Source organism: Arachis hypogaea, chromosome 5, assembly GCF_003086295.3.
Source record: "Arachis hypogaea cultivar Tifrunner chromosome 5, arahy.Tifrunner.gnm2.J5K5, whole genome shotgun sequence".
NCBI classification, from domain to species: domain Eukaryota; kingdom Viridiplantae; phylum Streptophyta; class Magnoliopsida; order Fabales; family Fabaceae; genus Arachis; species Arachis hypogaea.
The window spans coordinates 57,232,640-57,253,611 of NC_092040.1; the positions used below are offsets into that span (position 1 = coordinate 57,232,640).

The 20,972-nt window shown below is 38.4% G+C and overlaps 1 non-coding gene across 1 annotated transcript; it reads right to left on the reverse strand.

The window, feature by feature from the left end:
* Window positions 1-20,149: 20,149 nt before the first annotated feature.
* Window positions 20,150-20,253, reverse strand: LOC112804678 (small nucleolar RNA R71). Its single transcript, XR_003203290.1, has one exon. It is a non-coding gene; the product is annotated as a small nucleolar RNA R71 (small nucleolar RNA).
* Between the last annotated feature and the right edge of the window lie 719 nt (window positions 20,254-20,972).

A 20,972-nucleotide genomic window follows, 5' to 3' on the forward strand; every position in this document is an offset into this window, starting at 1 on the left:
TATAATTGGAAGGACAAATGAAAGGGGCTTCCACGAGACACTTCACTTAGCACGGGGCGAGCGAGTAAAGCCCGGCTTGTTAGAAAAACTGCCCCATTTGAAAAGATACACCCTAACAATATTTAATTTAAGAATGTTATAATTAATATTAATAATTAATTATAATTACTCCTCTTAATTATGCATACCCTATCACATACTCCTAATAATTACACCAAGTTATCACTTTTTCTGCAACATTTGAAGAACCTAGCTTGGTTCTCATCATTTATTCACTACAGGAGCAAACCTAGTTGAAATTGCATAGCATGCTTATACACAATGTCGAACTCCATCCTTAGAGAAAATTTAATGTACAAAAATTTATAAATAGTTATCAATTTTCTTATATCCCAATCCCATTGTCTTCTTTGGCCAATAACTTTTATTAATCACATAGAGGTTACAATTGTAAAGGATTAAGATCAAAATAATTAACTTAAAAGGTAAATACTTCTAATATAATTAAATAATGATAAATGAGAAATGAAAACATGGGATTTTATTTTTTAAAAAAGGTAATTGAAGTAAAATAAAATAGAATATGATATATTCTGGTAAGGCATATATACAAAATGAGGCAAGAAGGCCAAAAAGTTAGGGTAATAATAATAATAATAATAATAATAATAATAATAATAATAATAATAATAATAATAATAATAATAATAATAAGAAGAAGAAGAAGAAGTTGAAGATCGTTAGTAGTATTGGATGTAGACATGCATGTATTAACCAATATTCAAAATGAACAGCCTGCATGACTTCCTTCATGCCATATAAGTTTTTTGTTAATTCTTTCTTAACAAACTAACTTACACGGCATGAAGGGAGCCAGGCAAGCAAGTGATCGATTATTTCAGTGATATGAATCATTATATGACTCTTGTTATCCTTATCCAATTTGCAACATCAAAACAACACATAGCAATCATTAATAAGCACAAGATAAATAGATAGACAATTAGATAAAATAGATAGATAGCACAAGTTGATAATATCAAATGAGTATATTTCTTGTTGAAATTGGTGGTTGTATAGAGTGAACGGGGTAAAAAGAAGATGATATATAAAGAGAAATTCAAGGACAAAAGAGTTAATAGAGAGAGAGAAAGAGAGAAAGAGAGAGAGAAAGAAAGAGAGAGAATGAGTGAGAATGGAAAAACCATGGAAGGAATGGACAAAAAAATAATGAGGACATTGGGGTCCAAGTTGTAAAGGCGACAACTAAAAAGAGAGAGGATTTTATTATTATTTTGTAATCATAACATGCCAAAGCTTCCCTAAATTCTACGAGTACCCTATTTTGGATTTTCTTCCCTTTAAAAATGTTAAACCCCTAAAAGTTAAAATTTATATTTGGAGGGTTATTTAGAGTTATTAATTCATTTATAAATTTAATTATTTAGTTAAAAATTTATAAAGAATTATCAATGCATTTGTAAATTTAATTATTTATTAATTTTAAAGAATCTTAAAATAAAATAAAGGTTACGTAAAAAATATAAAAATATTGATACTTAAAAAATAAAATGTTAGATTTGGAATATTTTTTATGTACTTTGAATGAAAAAATCAAAAGTATTGGAATGAAAATCATAAAATTTAAGAAAAGAATTTCGAAAGATGAGAAGAGATAAGAGAGAACAAAAATAAAATTAATATGAGAAATGGTTAATATACATAAATGGATGCACATACATCTATCAAGAGATTAATTAACTAACAACACAACAATAACAACAATAAAATGTAAAACATTGCAAAAGTATTGACGACGCCTGAAAAATTTAGTGTTCTATGTAGGTGTTAATAGTTATGGGTAGTCTGGTTTAGGAAAGAAAATTCTATAAAGTAGGGGTTATGTCTACCAAATTTCTTTTGTACTCCCATTTAATATGCATATGAGGATTGCATATTTTTTATGTCTAACAATATGTGCTATAAAGGTTGTTTATGCAAGATGTAATAACCCAGCTTTTCAACAAAAACTTTTTTTGGAAGTTCAGTAAATCAGGAACTTCTAATGAACTAGTAGGCACCTCGACAGATTGGTTGAGCCCATTGCCACAGAAAGCTAAGTTTTCAGGCCACTTAGGCCAGAAATATGAAAAATCTAAGTAACACAATTAGACTCACGTTGACGAGCCAGACACAAATTTCGGGAGAAAAAAATAATAATATAATATAATAAAATTATTATGTTATTATTTTATTAGTTCTCGTTAAATTTGAGATAAGTTTAATAATATTATAACTAAGCCCAAAATCTACTGGCACAGACTAATGCCTACACTCTCCAATGAGCTTAGCTATGTTGAGACATCTTCAAATATCTTTTGTAGTCGAGATAACCATGTTACTAGTATCATGTATACTAGTAGCTTATATGTTTACTCTAGTAAAATAAATATATGTGATGTAATACATCTAACCTTGGTAATTATCTTGCAAATGATATTTTATCATTTAGTAATTTGATGTATCACCTTCTAACACTTCCACCTTCATTTCTCCATCTTTGTCTTCGAGTTTTAAGAGCGACAAGTGAGAGAAAAACAAGCACAAACCTCCATTTTTCCTTAGCTTCAAATTTGGCCATCTTTAATACAAAAGCCTTCCTAAAAAATCTAAACCGATTAAAGTGTTCTTATTGATCTCCTCATCATCTCAGATCAATCCTATAAAGGTAAGTTGATGTATGATCTTTATTTTTGCTCCTTGATGTTTTGGCCATGATGAACTCATGAAAGAAACTTTATGTTCTTGATGTTCTTGCTTAGAAAATCATATATAGGAGCCTTGTGAAGAAAGATACCATCAATTTTAACTTGAAAAAGGTGAGGAAATCTTCCTTATTTTGTTGATGAAGGTTCAGCCATCATGGTTGATGACTTGCATCATCTACCTCTTTTTCTCATCTAAAAGAACCATAGAAGTAGTGAATTCTCATTCATTTGATGCATTTACAAGAACTATATGATGAATTTATGGGACATTGCTTTGAAATGAGTCTTGCTTGGATTTTAGGTGAAAAGAGCAACAAAAGAGGAAAAAAGCAAGAAAAAGAGTTGGGCATGTGTGCTGGGTGTGCCACTTCAAGCAAACGCCACTATCCTTGATTGGGCATGGCACGTCAGCTATTGGGTGTGGCACGCTAGTTATAATTTCCAGAAAGGAAAATTGAAGGACTACTATGGGCGTGGCACGCCAGTTATACCTCCCAGAGAGAACCCATGAAGAATTTCAATGCGCGTGGCACGCCAGTTATAGTTTCCAGAAGAGGGTCCATGAAGAACTACAATGGGCGTGGCACGCCAAGGCCAGGCGTGGCACGCCAGTTATCTTTTTCCAGAAGATGGATGGCTAAGCTTCACTATAGGCGTGGCACACCAATGCTGGACGTGGCACGCCAACTACACTTTCTAGAGAAGAATCTCAAGCTTCACTATGGGTGTGGCCAATGCTAGGCGTGGCACGCCAGGCTTGTGAACCAGAAAGAAGTAAGTGGTGATTTACAATGGGCATGGCACGCCACTGCTGGGCGTGGCACGGTAGGTATTCTGGCTAGAAAGGGGTCTTTGAAGAATTGCAAGGGGCGTGGCAGTCCAGGTCGAAGGCGTGACACGCCAGTTCAAGTGGCCAGAGAAGGAGATTGAGGACCCTAACAAGGGTGTGGCATGCCATTGCTGGGCATGGCATGCCAGTTCAAAATTCCAAAAGAGGAGATTGAAGATCTTCACATGGGCGTGCCACTTTGGACCTTGGGCGTGGCACGCCAAGCCAATCTCACTATATAGGCGTGCCATTTGAGAGCTGGGCGTGGCACACCACTCACATGCCACCCACACACCACTCACATGCCTTTAATGAATGGTTGTTCTCTTTTGTTTTCAATTATAATTTTCTTTTCTTTTTGTAATTTTTCATTTTCTAGAATAGGAGTAGTATAAATACCCCTTGAAGAGTAGTGAAAAAGGTATTGGAACTTTTACTTCACTTACTTCATTTTCTTCCATCTCTTGTACTTTTCTCTAAGCTATGAGTAGCTAAACTCCCTCTCATTGGGGGAGGGAGCTCTGTTGTACTTGATGGATTAAATGATAGTGAATTTCTTCTTCTCTTCATCTCTCTTTGATTTGCTAGAAGGAATTTCGTTCTTCATGCTTAGTGTTCAATTATCTTGGAAAAGAGATTGAATGCAAATTAGGTTTCATGAGTGATGCACAAAAACTTGTCTCTCAACAAAATTCCCTTCAGCAAGTTGATAAACCCCATTTTTAGGGTTTATCTTGTATTGAATTTAGAGTATTTTGATAACCTTTTCTCGCATTTAGCCTATGAATTGGCATGGTTTTGTAATCTCTCCTGTATTTGTGCTTAAGTGTAAAAACATGCTTTTTAAGCCTTATTTTGATGAACTTTAATTCCTCTTTGATTCCATAAGATGCCTTGAAGTGTTTGCTAGTAATTCCAGGATTAAAATAGGCTAGGCATGGATTAAAGGAACCAAGGAAAGAAGCATACAAGCGGAGAGAAGCATGAAAAGTCAAAGAAGTGAAATCGGCCGAGCACGCCGCGCACATTGCAGAATCGGCCAGGGACGCGCACGCGTACCGTGCGCACACGCGTCGAAGTTCGCACATGACCTCATTAAAAGCAACACGTGCCTGGCGATTTGGAAGGGTTTCTGAACCCATTTTGGCGCCAATTACTGATAGAAAGGAATAAAAGGATCAAGGATTGAGGGGGAAGGCATCATTCTATCATATAGCATAAGTAGGATTAGTTTAGAATAGTTTTCTAGAGAGAGAAGCTCTCACTTCTCTCTAGAATTAGGATTAGGTTTAGGTTAATCTCTCTTCTTAGATCTAGGTTTAATTCATGCTTTAATTCATTCTTCCCTTATCAAGTCTTAATCTTCTTATCTTCCTCTTTCTAGTCATATGCTTTAATAATTGTAATTCTCCATTTTGTTTTGGATAGATTGTTGTTCATTTTTTTTCTTTCAATAATGCAATTTGAGGTAATTCAGTGATTTCCTTGATTGTTGTTGTTAAATTCTTTGCAATAATTGTTGTTAGATTTCATTCTTGTTGTTGATTTGCTATGTTTTCCTTTTATGCCTTCCAAATGTTTGATGAAATGCTTGGTGGGATTTTAGTGTAGGTTTTGTTCCTCTTGGCCTAGGTAGAGTAATTAGTGACTCTTGAGTTATCTAATTCCTTTGTTGATCGATAATTAGAAGTTGCTAATTGATTTGGATGCCTCTAAAGCTAGTATTTCCTTTAGGAGTTGATTAGGACTTGAGGAATCAAATTGATCCATCCACTTGACTTTCCTCTATGGTTAGAGGTTAACTAAGTGGGAGCAATATACAATTCTCATCACAATTGAGAAGGATAACTAGGATAGGACTTCTAATTCTCATATCTTACCAAGAGCTTTGTTAGTTGTTAGTTTATTTCCTTTGCCATTTATAATTCTTTATAATTCTTGTCTATAATCTCAAAAACCCCGAAATAACTCACAACCAATAACAAGACACTTTATTGTAATTCTTAGGGAGAACGACCCGAGGTCCAATACTTCGGTTTATAAATTTTAGGGGTTTGTACTAGTGACAAACAACTTTTTGTATGAAAGGATTATTGTTTGGTTTAGAAACTATACTTTACAACAAGATTTCATTAGTGAAATTCTAAACCGTCAAAAATCTAATCATCACAAGTATACCGAATTATCGTCAAGTAAAAATTCACAATAGAGTGAGGTCGAATCCTACAGGGATTAATTGGTCAAGCAACTTTAGTTGGAAAGATGTGCTAGTTGAGCTAAACAGAAGTTGAATTGAGAATTGCAGAACATTAAATAGCGAGAAAGTAAAGTGCAGATAGTAAATTGAAAAATCTTAAATGGGGATTTGAGGAAATGAGCATGAAGATAAATGGCAGAAAGTAAAGAGAATGGGTAAGATTAGAAATGGGGGATTCATTGGGCTTAGGAGATGTTGCATTCTCCGAATCAAATTCATTCTCATCTCTCCCTCAATCAATGCATTCATTGATCTCCTTGGCAATCTTAGGTGATTGGATCTCAATTCCTTGGCAACCCAATCTCTCTAATCTTGAACAATTGCCCAATTCCTTGATTTAATTACTCATGGGAAGAGATGAAGTATGGTCACTGATTATACCACATGTATTTCCAAATCAAAGTGTTGTCACTATATTCGTCCAAACCCCAATTTGGTCCAACATGAGAAAGCATTTCTAGTATGATCTCCTCATCCCTTTTCCAAGGCTCAGAGGAGATCTAATTATGGAGAATTTCTTTTCAAAGACAACTAACCAATTGAATTAAGATCGAAAATTTTCTAGCAAATCAAGAGAAAAGAAAGAGGAAGAATAATGAAAACTATAATTGATCCATCAAATTACAACAGAGCTCCCTAACCCAATGATAGGGGGTTTAGTTGTTCATAGCTCTAGAAATGGAAATGGAAAATGGTAGAAAAGAGTACATTCTCCAGTAACTAGAAAAGTGCCGAAAAGTAAATATACAAGGTGTAGTTCTCCAAATTGCCAAGCTCCTTTCTAGTTCAAAACTACTCCTATATATACTACTCTTCTTGATCTTCTAGTTAGTTCTTCAAGTCTTGGATATGGGCCTTTGATCTTGAGTTGAAGCAGTTGCAATCTTTAGTGGGCTCAGCTTTGCTTGCAGAAAAGTGTGAGTTAGGCATGGACGTTAGTTAGGACGTTAGTAGTGTTAACATTAAGTGAAAATGTGGGTTCGAGAACATTAGTGACGATAACCTTTTCCACTAACGTTCCAACCCACTAATGATCCACGTTAACTTCAACGTTAGTGGCACTAACGTGACCACTAACGTTGGCTTTTGGTCTTTCGCAAACATTGTTGGCGTTTACCTTTTTCAATAACGTTGGCTCTTGGATCTTCTCCCCACGTTTGTGTTCACGTTAGTGTAACTAACGTGACCCTTAACATGGGCATACCTAAGCTTCGAGAGCGTTAGTGACACTTACCTTTGTCACTAACGCTCCAAACGCCCCTCCTTCCCATGTTAGAGTTCACGTTAATTGGATTAACGTGACCACTAACGTGGTGGTGATTGCTATCTCCAACGTTAGTGACAAAGGTGACTGTCACTAACGTTGGCCCATCATGCTTAGCTCCATGTTACTCTTCACGTTAGTGATTTTAACGTGACTACTAACATGGGCACTCTTGGCTTAGTCCAATGTTAGTGACAAAGGTGAGTGTCACTAACGTTGGCGATTGCTTCCTCCCCCCACGTTAGAGTTCACGTTAATTGGATTAACATGGCTCTTAACGTGGCTAGATGTGCCTTTGTGGAACGTTAGTGGCATTCACTTTTACCACTAACGTTGGAGCTCCTCTTTTCCTCCATGTTAGTTACCACGTTAATGTACTTAACGTGGCAACTAACGTGGGCTATGATGGCGTTGAAGGCATTATTGGCGATCACTTTTTCCCTTAATGCTACAAGCTTGTCCCCGTTCCATGTTAGTGGTCACGTTAATTAGCTTAACGTGACAACTAACATGGCTCCTTCTTGCTTCCTTTGTCCTGAAATCAAGCAATTAAAGTGCATCAAATCTCTGTTCCAAGTCATGAGATTACGCATCATCAATTATATAATTCAATTCCTACCTAATTCTCATGAAATCATGTAAAGTTCACAATGTTTGCTTGAATCATGGTGTAAGTGTATTTTCATCCAAAACTTGCTTAATTACTAAGAAAATGCATGAAACTACCCTAAAACAGTAAAGAAAAGGTAAGTGAAACTGGCCAAGATGCCCTGGCATCACAACACCAAACTTAAAGCTTGCTTGTCCCTAAGCAAGTACTGAAACATAGGAAAAATGAATGAAAGAACAAGATAAACAATCCATTGTTATAGAAGTCAAGTTCTTGGTTTATGGGGTTTCATGCATAGCAACTTAGGTTCATTCCTTCACTGGTCTTCAGGTCTTTATACTGCCCTTGAATACTTGCTTGATTGCATCCTTTGAGACTTCTTATTTATTGATCCTCCCTTCTTTTCCAGGGTTTATTGCATTCTTTTTAGGCTCAGTGCTTTGTGAGAGGGCGACTCTTTAAGATAAGCTTTCAGCCAACACTCCCGAACCAGTTGGTTCAAGGTGCTAGGTGTTGAGACACCCCTAAGGACTTAACCCCTCAAGTCTCTTTCCCCCAGACATGCACACCACAGGCACATGGTTTGTTATTCTTTTCTTTCTTGAGACCTTGGTGTCCAGCACCTCTTTGGGTTACTAAGTGCTCTGTAGCAAAGGTTGCTCTTAATAGTGGACTTTCAGCTGATAATCCCGGGTTAGTTAACCCAAGTTACCAAGTGATAAGGAACCCCTGAGAGATTATTCATCCAAGCATATCCCTTGCACAGGAACACCACAGACACATGCCTCAATATTCAAACCCTTGGTGCCTAGCCTTATTTCTTATAACTTTTCTTTCCTTTTTATACTCTTATTGTTCTTTCCCTTTTTCTTATTAGGATCTTGTTAATTGGTTAGTCTCAATAGGATGTGTTCCAAGCATGTGATTTAGAGCATATAATTACCTAATTACCTTGTTGGTGAACCAACATAGCTAATTAATTATCATGCCACAAACTTAAGAACTCACTTCACAAGATAAACCCACTCTTGTTTTTCATAACATTTTCTTTTTAATTGACTTAAAAGGACAAGTATACATATAAGCAAGATGACAATGGAAAGCCAAGGACCTAGACCAACACACTTAGACTTAAACACTGAAATTTTGAAGGCAGAATTAAAAGTTCCTAAGCTACTATGGAAGCATGTTCTATTTCATACATGATTTTCCTTATTTAAAACTTGAAAAAGATAAAACGAAGAGGGAACTCCACCACCTTTTACTTATTGAAATGCTTATGTCCCTTTGTTTCCTTTGTCTTGGGATCCTTCTTGATTTCTCGAATCCCCATTTCCCTTGCGCTTTCCGATTAGCTTTTTCCAGAAACCAGCATCATCCACCTTCTTCTTCAATGCTTCCTTCTGTTGTTTTACCTTCCCCTCCTCTTGTTCTGTTAGGTCTTTGCAAACTGCATCATATATTGGGATGGCAGGGTGTAAATTATGCATATACCCAGCCACATAAGTCAACTTAGCTTGAGTATTTATGCTAAACTCTTCCCGATGTAGCTGCCGTCCTTCATTGAGCATGCTGAACTCATTGAATGCTTTCATCTGAGACAACTGACGTTGGTTGAGTTCTTGGAGGTGCTTGTCCTGACGCTCTTGCCTTTCAGTTACTTGATTGATGGCTTGGGTGAGCTGCGAGTAATGCTCCTGTTGCTGCTCTATTTGTTGTTTCTGCCACTCCCTTTATTGATTCATCCAATTAGAGAGCAGTTCTTCTTGACGATCCATTCTTTGGGATTGAACGTGTAGTTGTTGTTCTTGTCCCTCCATATAACTCCTTGCTAGATCTTCAATGGCTCCTTGAATGTGATTCAAGTTTATGTTAGTTGGATCGTAGTACTCTTCTTGCTGGTATTCTTCTTGATGAGGTTTTTCTTGTGATGTTCTTTTCCTAATCTGAGGCCTTCTTTGTTGTTGAGCGGGTGTCACATAGGTTATACGCTGGAGCGTAACTAACCTCCCAGGATTTACCCATTTTGGATTGTTATCTTCGAATACCACCTTGGCTTTCATACATAGTCTAAGGATGGTGCTGGGGTACCAAAGTCTAGCACCCGGATCATTTTTCTCGGTTGAATCTTGGATTCCCTCAGCTATAATTTCGTGCACATTGATGCCTCCACCCTTTATTAAGCAATGTACCATAGTAGCTCAAGCAATGTTGACCTCAGAATTGTTTGCGGCTGGGAGGATAGATCTCCTCACGAGCTCAAACCATCCCTTGGCTTTCGGGATGAGGTCTTCTCTCCTAATGAAACACGGTCTTCTATCTGAGTACCTTTCCTAATCAGATCCTATAACACACATATCTTTCACAATTTCTTCAAGTTCATCATTGTCGGGGCCATAACTTATTCTTACTTGATAACTAGGCTCATCAAAATGTGGCAATCTCAGCTGAAGAGTCCTTGTTATAACATTGGGGCTGAAGTCTACCTCTGTTCCTCTCACGTAGCTTTTGAAGGTGGGAGCCCTGGTAGTGTCTTCTCTGGCCACATTGGCATGTAACTCCTTGATGAGATTTGCATTTATCTTTGTTTCTGGGTTCGTCAGCTTTTGCCAACCCCTCTGTTCAATCTTCTCTCTAATCTGTGGGCACTCATCCTCATTGAACTGGAATGTCAACTTTGGTAACATTTTCTTGTGTCTTATCCGTTCAAATTGGAGCTCATGGAAGGCGGTCTTGAATCTCCCTGCATCGAAAGGAATGCTCTCCACTGGTTCCTTCCCCTTTCGCCTCTTGGAGCTTGATGATGCCATGAGTAAGAATTGGTGTGTGAAGGTGTTGAGTGTGTGTGTTCGAAAGCGAGAAGAGAGATGGATTGAGAGGATAATTGCACATGGAATGGGTTAGAGTGGGGGTTATATAGGAGGATGATGAGATTGAAAGGTGTGGATTGATAGAAAAACCCAATGGTGGATGGTTGGGGTTAGCACTAGATAGGCACAAGGATCACCACATTTATGAATTGATTGGTTCGGTCTCCAAGGCTATCCTACTCCCAATGTTAAATGGCAACACTTCCCAAGGTACTCCCCTTGAAGACAAGTGTGTAGTTCCTTTGGTGAAGTAGCCGAACCCCCCTTTAATTGGTTGTCCCTTCAATTTCTTCCAACACTCCCTTCAAATTCCTTGCAAGACAAAAGAAAAGAGAGATTAGTTTGAATTGTGGCGGTAAAAAAAGAAAAATTTTGGAGGCTAGCCACCATTTTTTTATTTTTGCTTTTGACTAACTAAGAGCCATTCCTGAATGCAAACCAACCGACCCTCAAGTGCTCATGCATGCAACGTTGGTGATACCAAACTTAGTTTGTGATCATGTGGTGAAAAAAAAAAGATTTGATTAAGGCTCTAAGGTTGACATAACATGAATTGTGTTCAAGCCCTCTTAGTGTGCCTTGAACACCAAACTTGTCATTCACTATATGCTGCATGTAGAGAGTCTTATAAGTGCTTGTCAAAGTTGATTTAGAATTCATTAACCTTGCTTTATTAACTACTATTAAAGATTAAAAAGAAAGGATATGGAATATGGGTTGCCTCCCATGAAGTGCTTCTTTAGCGTCATTAGCTTGACGTTTGGCCTTTGTCAGGATGGTTAGTAGTGTTTCAAATCTTCCTCTCTTGCAGTGAATCTGTCTCCATTGGCTTCGTTAAGAAGCTCCACATGTTCTAAGGACAGAATTTTGCTAATGGTGTACACTTGAGGTAGCTGAGATGGGATGGTGGGGAGATGAGGTGGTATAGGTGGAAGATAAGTAGAGACCACTTCATCTCCTGGAGAGAAACCCTCTGTAGGAATCTTCTTGTTCCTCCATCCCCTTGGGGCCTTTTTCCTTGTTTCCCTTGATGTTACTTTGCTCCTTGTGGTTTCTTCTTTTAGGATGGTTTTGTTGCTTGTCTCATGTGACTCTGGTGGGTCTAACTCCTCTTGGTTTACACTTGGCTATTGCTCCTTCTGACCATATTGCTTGTCATCCATAGGGATTCTCAGGTGTGGTGCTTGTGCTCTTGTGCTTGTCTCTTCCATCAGTTCCTTATTGTGCTCTTCCATTGACTCTTTGTTATCATGATTAGCTTCTTGTGAGGGTTTAAAGGCATTAAAGGTGAGTTGTTCATCGTGTATCCTCAATATTAGTTCTCCTCTCTCCACATCTATAAGCGCCCTGGCTGTGGCTAAGAATGGTCTCCCAAGAATGATGGGATGGATGTGATTCTCTTCCATCTCCAAGATAACAAAGTCTGTGGGAAGGAAGTAGTTCCCAACCTTCACTAACACATTTTCAACCACTCCTATTACCTGTTTTTGAGTTTTGTCAGCCAGTTTGATGATTACGTCCGTGGGTGTTAGCTCATTTATTTGAAGCTTTTTCATGAGTGATAGAGGCATTAAGTTGATGCTTGCCCCCGGGTCACAGAGTCCCTTATCAATCATTATTTCTCTTATAGCACAGGGGATGTGAAAACTCCCTGGGTCTATTTGGATGAGAGCACTGCACTCCCTATTCATCACTATTGTAGGTGGCTCTATTTGGATGAGAGCACTGCACTCCCTATTCATCACTATTGTTTGCCCACCCTTCAGTGAATTCTTTTTGGTTAGCAGCTCCTTTATTTATTTGATGTATGAGGGCATCTGCTGCAGAGCCTTAATGAACGGTATGTTCACATGAAGGGATGCAAACGTGTCGAGGAGCCTTGAATATACTCTCCTTGTTACACCACCCTTGAGCCTTTGGGAAAAAGGTGTATATGGGTTCAGAGTCTCCTCTTTCCTTAGCTCCTCGCTGTGTGTGGGATGGGGTGCTTGATTTCTCTCTTCATGTTTTTCTTTTGGATTGTCTTGAGATTGTTCTGTTTGTGTGTTTGCTTCTTCCACACTCTTCTTATCACTTAGAGTGATCATCTTGCATTCTTCCCATCTTACTTTCTTTGCCTCTCCTCTTGGGTTCTTCTCTGTGTCACTTGGGAAACATTCAGTAGGTTTGGGAAACTGTTGAGATAGATACCCCACTTGGGACTCCATCCTCTTGATGGTGTCTCCCTGGTTTTTGATATTGGCTCGTACTTCATCCTTGAACACTCTGTTGTCTTGGACTTCTTTACATATGTCTTCAAGTAAAGTCTTAATTCTGGAGAGTCTATCTTCGGTTGGTGATGGTGGGTTGAGGTTAGAATGTTGAGAGTGGTCATGTTAGTTTTGACATGGATGTTGAGAAGGGTGATTAGGTGGGTGTTGATATGATCTCTGTGAGGGATTTTGGTGAGTTGCATTGTTGTTGGGATTGTGGTTGTGGCGTCTCTGGTCTTGGCCTTGGTCTTGTTGATTTTCCCACCCAAAATTAGGGTGATTTCTTGATGACTTACATCATCTACCCTTCTTTCTTGCATAAAGAAGGCCAGAAAAGAGCACAAATCTTATTTGATCAGTACAATTCATGCATTATTTGATGAATATTATGGTACACTACTTTGAGATGTGTTGTGCTGAATTTCAGGTGAAAAGGCATCTAAAATGGGAAGAAGACAAACAAGAAGCTGGGCGTGTTAAACTGGCGTGCAACTTGGGAGCAAACGCCACAAAAATGCATTTGCGTGGCACGCCAGGAGCTAAGTGTGGCACGCGAGTACTGAATTCCAGAAGGGAGATCCAAGCATGTATGTGAGCGTGGCACGCCAGGGACGGGCGTGGCACATTAGTACAAAATTCGAGAAAGCAAAATGGAGGACAGAAAAGGGGCGTGGCACGCCAGGTTGGGTGTGGCACGCCTGACCCATCAACTACTATGGGCGTGCCACTTGAGCAAAGGGGCGTGGCACGCTAACTCACCATCTCAAGAAGAACCTCCACTATGGCATGCCACTTGGTATCGAAGGCGTGGCACGCCAGCTCCAAAAAGTCACTTTGGCGTGCCACTTGAAGACCCAGGCATGGCACGCCAAGCTTGAAGAGTGCACAAATACATGGGTGTGCCACTTGAGCAGCATGGCGTAGCACACTGGTACAATGATCCAAAGAAGGGGATGAAGGCAATTGAAGACTGGGCGTGCCACTTGAGGTCGAAGGCGTGGCACGCCAACCTCTCAACCTCACGTAGGCATGCCACTTGAGCAACTAGGCGTGGCACGCCAATGCACAAGATAACATGAGCAAGGACTGGGCGTGCCACTTGGTGTCGAAGGCGTGGCACACTAATCCGAGCATGTCACTATGGCGTGCCACTTGAAGGCCGAGGCGTGGCACGCCAACTACTAGAACAAGACAAGATCATGGGCGTTGCACGCCAACCTTTAGGCGTGGCACGCTGGTATAAGTTTCTAGAGTGGATGGAAGAGGCCAATTACATGGTGCGTGCCACTTGGTGTCGAAGGCGTGGCACGCCATTCACTATTCTTCACTTATGCGTGCCACTTGAGCAACCAGGTGTGGCATGCCAGTGTCATTTAGAAGGCAAAGAAGCATTGGGGCGTGCCACTTGAGTTCGTGGCGTGGCATGCCAAACAAAGGAACCATTCACTCACAAAGGGGCATGGCACACCAGACCCTGGGCGCGCCACGCTAGTGCAACTTTCCAGAGGAGCTTAGCCAAGCACATAACAAGGGCATGGCATGCTAGACCCTGGGCGTGCCACGCCAGTTCAAGTTTCCAGAAGCAAAGGAAAGTGGAAAAAGCAAAGGGCGTGCTACTTGAGCTCGAAGGCGTGGCACGCCAACACAAGATTTCCACTATGGCGTGCCACTTGAGTTCGAAGGCGTGGCATGCCAAGGTTGATAGAGAGACGAGAGTGCCACTTGAAGGATTGAGCGTGGCACGCCAAGCTAGTTTTAAGGGCACGTGATACGCCGGTAGAGTGCCAGCCACACGCCAGCTAAGAAGTCATGCTTGTTGAGTGTTTTCTTCTTTTATTTTTACTAGGAGTAGTATAAATACCCCCAAGGAATACTGAAGAGGGGTTAAGCAGTTAGTTATAGATCCACTTTTACACTCCACTTTTGAGTACTTTTCAAGCTATGAGTAGCTAACTTCCCTCTCATTGAGAGAGGAAGCTCTTTTGTACTTGATGGATTGATAATAGTGAAATTCTTCTTCACTTCATCTTCTCTTGATTTGATAGAAGGAATTTCGTTTTTAATGCTTAGTGTTCAATTATCTTGGGAAAGAGATTGAATGCAATTGGGTTTCATGGGAACCTTGGGAAAGGAAACATGAAACCAGGCTTGAAATCCCTTCTCATAATTGAGTAGAATCTGGGTTTTGGTGATGGGATATGTGACATGTAATCCCTCCTTTACCTGGACCTATGAGGGTATGTGGTATAATCAGGGACCAAGCATATCTCTCTTCATGAGCAATTAGACCAAGGAATTGGCTATTGATCAAGAACTGAGAGATTGAGTCACCAAGGGATTGGGGCTCAATCAATCATGATTGCCAAGAGGTCAATGAGTTGCATGATTGAAGAAGATATAAGCTAGATTTGATCCAAAGAGACAACATCTCCCAATCTCAATGAATTTCCCCATTCTTATCTATCCATTTCTTTACAGCTTAATTTTACATTCAGCAATTCCCCACTCCCATTTACATTCAAGTCATTTATGATTCAGCACTTTACATTCTGCAATTTCCATTTCTGCACTTTATTGCTTTTCTTTATATTCTAGTCATTTACATTTATGTCATCACTTACAATTCTGCACTTCACAATCTTACTGATCTGCTTGACTAATTCATCAATCAATTAAAACTGCTTGGATTTGCCAATCTCTGTGGATACGATCCCACTCCACTGTGGGTTATTACTTGGCGATAATTTTGGTGTGCTTGCCAAAAGAACTAATTCACTAATTTTTGAAAGGGGTAGTAAATTCTGGTCATCAAGTTTTATGGCACCGTTGCCGGGGATTGGCTTAAATATGACAGTGATTATATTGATTGGAGAGCTAGATTAAGTAATTTAATTTCCTTGTTATTTTAATTTCTTTATTTAGCATTTTTTATTTTGAGCTCTATTTCCTTCTTCTTTGATTATCTTAATTAGTGTCCATATTTCCACTCTTCTAACTGTTTGATCAATTCCACCACTCACACTAACAACTATTCTAACAATAGTAATTTCTTCATCCATTTTCTTTCATGCTTTTTGCCTTGATTGGTTATATGACAGGTAGGAGAAGCGGGGCTTCAACTTCCTTTGATTATGAACCTGAGAGGACCTTCCTTAGATTAAAGATGGAAGCAAAACGGAAGAGAGTCGTTGGTGCTGAGGAAGAGGAAGAGTATTTTGAAACAAACATGGAGGAGAATATGGAGAATCATCATGAGGAAAAAGTTCATAACCATGTCAGGGGAGGCCCAGTCAATCATGATGGGTAAGAAAGGAGAGTCTTAGGCTCCTACATCAACCCAAACCCAGGAAATTACGACAGCAGCATCCTAAAGCCAACAATTCATGCCAATAACTTTGAACTGAAGCCTCAGCTCATCACACTTGTTCAGAATAATTGCTCATATGGAGGGAGTGCCCAAGAAGATCCCAACCAACATCTCAGCACATTCTTGAGGATATGTGATATTGTAAAGTCCAACGGGGTACAACCTGACATCTACAAACTACTCTTGTTCCCTTTCTCACTCAGAGATAAGGCAGCAAAGTGGTTGGAATCATTCTGATGAGCGGATAATTTATACGCTTTTTGGCATTATTTTTAGGTAGTTTTTAGTAAGATCAAGCTACTTTTAGGGATGTTTTTATTATTTTTTATGCAAAATTCATATTTCTGGACTTTACTATGAATTTTTGTGTTTTTTTGTGATTTCAGGTATTTTCTGGCTAAAATTGAGGGACCTGAGCAAAAATCTGATAGGAAGCTGACAAAGGACTGCTGATGCTATTGGATTCTGACCTCCCTGCACTCGAAATGCATTTTCTGGAGCTACAGAACTCCAAATAGTGCGATCTTAATTGGGTTGGAAAGTAGACATCTAGGGCTTTCCAGCAATATATAATGGTCCATACTTTATTCGAGTTTAGATGACGCAAAACCGGCGTTCAATGCCAGCTCCATGCTGCATTCTGGAGTAAAACGCCAGAAACACGTCACGAACCAGAGTTAAACGCCAAAAATACGTTACAACTTGGCATTTAACCCCAAGAGAAGTCTCTGTACATGTAAAGCTCAAGCTCAGCCCAAGCACACACCAAAGTTGGCCCCAGAAGTGGATTTTTGCACTAAGACTTATTTCTGTAAACCCTAGTAGCTAGTTTAGTATAAATAGAACTTTTTACTATTGTACTAGGCGTCTAGTCTTTGGATTGATCTTTAATTAGTGTATGCAATTTTAGACCTTCATGGGGGCTGGCCATTTGGCCATTTCTGGACCATCACTTATGTATTTTCAACGGTGGAGTTTCTACACACCATAGATTAAGGTGTGGAGCTCTGCTGTACCTCGAGTATTAATGCAATTACTATTGTTCTTCTATTCAACTTAGCTTATTCGTATTTTAAGATATTTGCTGCACTTCAACATGATGAATGTGATGATTCGTGACACTCATCATCATTCTCACCTATGAACGCGTGCCTGACAACCACTTTCGTTCTACCTTAGATTGAGCGCGTATCTCTTAGCCTCCATTCCGAAAGATCGGAGTCTTCGTGGTATAAGCTAGAATTATTGGTGGCCATTCCTAAGATCTGGAAAGTCTAAACCTTGTCTGTGGTATTCCGAGTAGGATCTGAGATGGAATGACTGTGACGAGCTTCAAACTCGTGAGTGTTGGGCGTAGTGACAGACGCAAAAGAATCACTGGATTCTATTCCGACATGATCGAGAACCGACAGATGATTAGCCGTGCTGTGACAGAGCATTTGAAACATTTTCACTGAGAGGATGGGAAGTAGCCATTGACAACGGTGACACCCTACATACAGCTTGCCATAGAAAGGAGTATGAAGGATTGGAGGAAGGCAGTAGGAAAGCAGAGATTCAGAAGGGACAAAGCATCTCCAAACACTTATCTGAAACTCCCACCAATGATTTACATAAGTATCTCTATCTCTATTTTATGCTTTATTTATCTTTATATTCGAAAACCATTATAACCATTTGAATCTGCCTAACTGAGATTTACAAGATGACCATAGCTTGCTTCATACCAACAATCTCTGTGGGATCGACCCTTACTCACGTAAGGTATTACTTGGACAACCCAGTGCACTTGCTGGTTAGTTGCGTGAAGTTATGACAAAGTGTGATTCACGTTTGAGAGCACCAAGTTTTTTGCGCTGTTGCCGGGGATTGTTAGAGTTTGGACAACTGACGGTTTATCTTGTTGCTCAGATTAGGTAATTTTCTTCTTATTTTGTTTTCAAAAAGTTTTCAAAAATTTTTCAAAATTTTTTTTTTCACTGTTTTCGTTTTTCTAAAAATAAATTTTCGAAAAATCCAAAAAATATTTAATAAAATCATAAAAAACCAAAAATATTTTGTGTTTCTTGTTTGAGTCTAGTGTCAATTTTTAAGTTTGATGTCAATTGCATGTTCTTAAAATTCTTGCATTTTTCGAAAAATTCAGGCATGGTCTTCAAGTTGTTTTTGGTAAGTCTTTGTGTTTGATCTTCATATTTTCTTGTTTTGTATCTTTTGTTGTTTTTCATATGCATTTTTGCATTCATAGTGTCTAAGCATGAAAAATTTCTAAGTTTAGTGTCTTGCATGTTTTTCTTTTCTTGAAAATTTTTCAAAAATAAGTCTTGATGTTCATCTTGATCTTCAAAGTGTTCTTGGTGTTCATCTTGACATTCATAGTGTTCTTGCATGCATAATTGGTTTTGATCCAAAATTTTCATGTTTTGGGTCATATTTGTGTTTTTCTCTCTCATCATTAAAAATTCAAAAAAAATCAAAAAATATCTTTTCCTTATTTCTTTCATAAATTTCGAGATCTTTGGGTTGACTTAGTCAAAAAATTTTAAAATAAGTTGTTTCTTGTTAGTCAAGTCAAGATTTCAATTTTAAAAATCTTATCTTTTCAAAATCTTTTTCAAAATCAAATCTTTTCTTTTTCCTTTTGTTATTTTTGAAAATTTTTTAAAATTGATTTTCAAAATCTTTTTCTTATCTTTATTTCATGATTTTCGAAAACTTTACTAAAAATTAATGTGATTGATTCAAAAATTTGAATTTGTTACTTTCTTGTTAAGAAAGGTTCAATCTTTAAATTTTAGGATCATATCTTTTAGTTTCTTGTTAGTCAAGTAATCAATTTTAATTTTAAAAATAAAAGCTTTTTAATTTCCTTTTCAAATCTTTTTCAAAATATCTTTTCAATCATATCTTTTTAATCATATCTTTTTCAAATCATATCTTTTTCAAAATCAATTTCAAAAATATTTTCCAACTTCTTATCTTTTCAAATCTTTTTCAACTAACTAATTGACTTTTTGTTTGTTTCTTATCTTTTTCAAAACTACCTAACTACTTCTCTCTCTCTAATTTTCGAAATTTCCTTCCTCTTTTTCAAAATTCTTTTTAATTAACTAATTGTTTCAAATTGTAATTTTAATTTTATTTCTTCTCTTAATTTTCGAAAATCACTAACTTTTTTTTTCAAAAACAATTTTCGAAAACTCTTCTCTCTTCTCTCTTTCTATTTATTTATTCATTTACTAACACTTCTCTTCATATTAAAATTCAAACCCTCTCTTCTTTTATGTGTTCGAATTTTTCTCTTCTCCTTCTTCTATTCTTTTCTTCTTCTACTCACATAAAGGAATATCTATATTGTGACATAGAGGATTCCTCTTCTTTTCTGTTCTCTTCTTTTTTATATGAGCAGGAGCAAGGACAAGAATATTCTTGTTGAAGCAGATCCTGAACCTGAAAGGACTCTGAAGAAGAAGCTGAGAGAAGCTAAAGCACAACAATTCAGAGAAAACCTTAAAGAGAATCTCGAAAAAGAAGGAGACATGGCCGAACCCAATAATAATGCAAGGAGGATGCTTGGTGATTATACTACACCTACTTCCAATTTTTATGGAAGAAGCATCTCAATCCCTGCCATTGGAGTAAACAATTTTGAGCTGAAGACTCAACTAGTTGCTCTAATGCAACAGAACTGCAAGTTTCATGGACTTCCATCAGAAGATCCCTATCAGTTTTTAACTGAGTTCTTGCAGATATGTGATACTGTTAAGACTAATGGAGTAGATCCTGAAGTCTACAGGCTCATGCTTTTCCCTTTTGCTGTGAGAGACATAGCTAGAACATGGTTGGACTCACAACCTAAAGATAGCTTGGACTCTTGGGGTAAGCTGGTCACGGCCTTCCTGGCCAAGTTCTTTCCTCCGCAAAAGCTGAGCAAGCTTAGAGTGGATGTTCAGACCTTCAAGCAAAAAGATGGTGAATCCCTCTATGAAGCTTGGGAAAGATACAAGCAGTTGATCAAAAAGTGTCCTTTTGGCATGCTTTCAGAATGGACCATCTTGGATGGTCTGTCTGAATTGTCTAAGATGTCACTGGACCATCCTGCAGGTGGATCCATTCACCTAAAAAAAATGCCTGCAGAAGCTCAAGAACTCATTGACATGGTTGCAAATAACCAATTCATGTACACCTCTGAGAGGAACCCTGTGAGTAATGGGACACCTCAGAAGAGGGGAGTTCTTGAAATTGATACTCTGAATGCCATATTGGCTCAGAACAAAATATTGACTCAGCAAGTCAACATGATTTCTCAGAGTTTGAATGGATGGCAAAATGCATCCAACAGTACTAAAGAGGCATCTTCTGAATAAGAAGCTTATGATCTTGAGAACCCTGCAATGGCAGAGGTGAATTACATGGGTGAACCCTATGGAAACACCTATAATTCCTCATGGAGAAATCATCCAAATTTCTCATGGAAGGATCAACAAAAGCCTCAATAAGGCTTTAATAATGGTGGAAGAAATAGGTTTAGCAATAGCAAGCCTTTTCCATTATCTTCCCAGCAACAGACAGAGAAATCTGAGCGGAGCCCCTCTAGCTTAGTAAACATAGTCTCTGATCTATCTAAGGCCACTTTAAGTTTCATGAATAAAACAAGGTCCTCCATTAGAAACTTGGAGGCACAAGTGGGTCAGTTGAGTAAGAAAATCACTGAAATTCCTCCTAGTACTCTCCTATGCAATACAGAAGAGAATT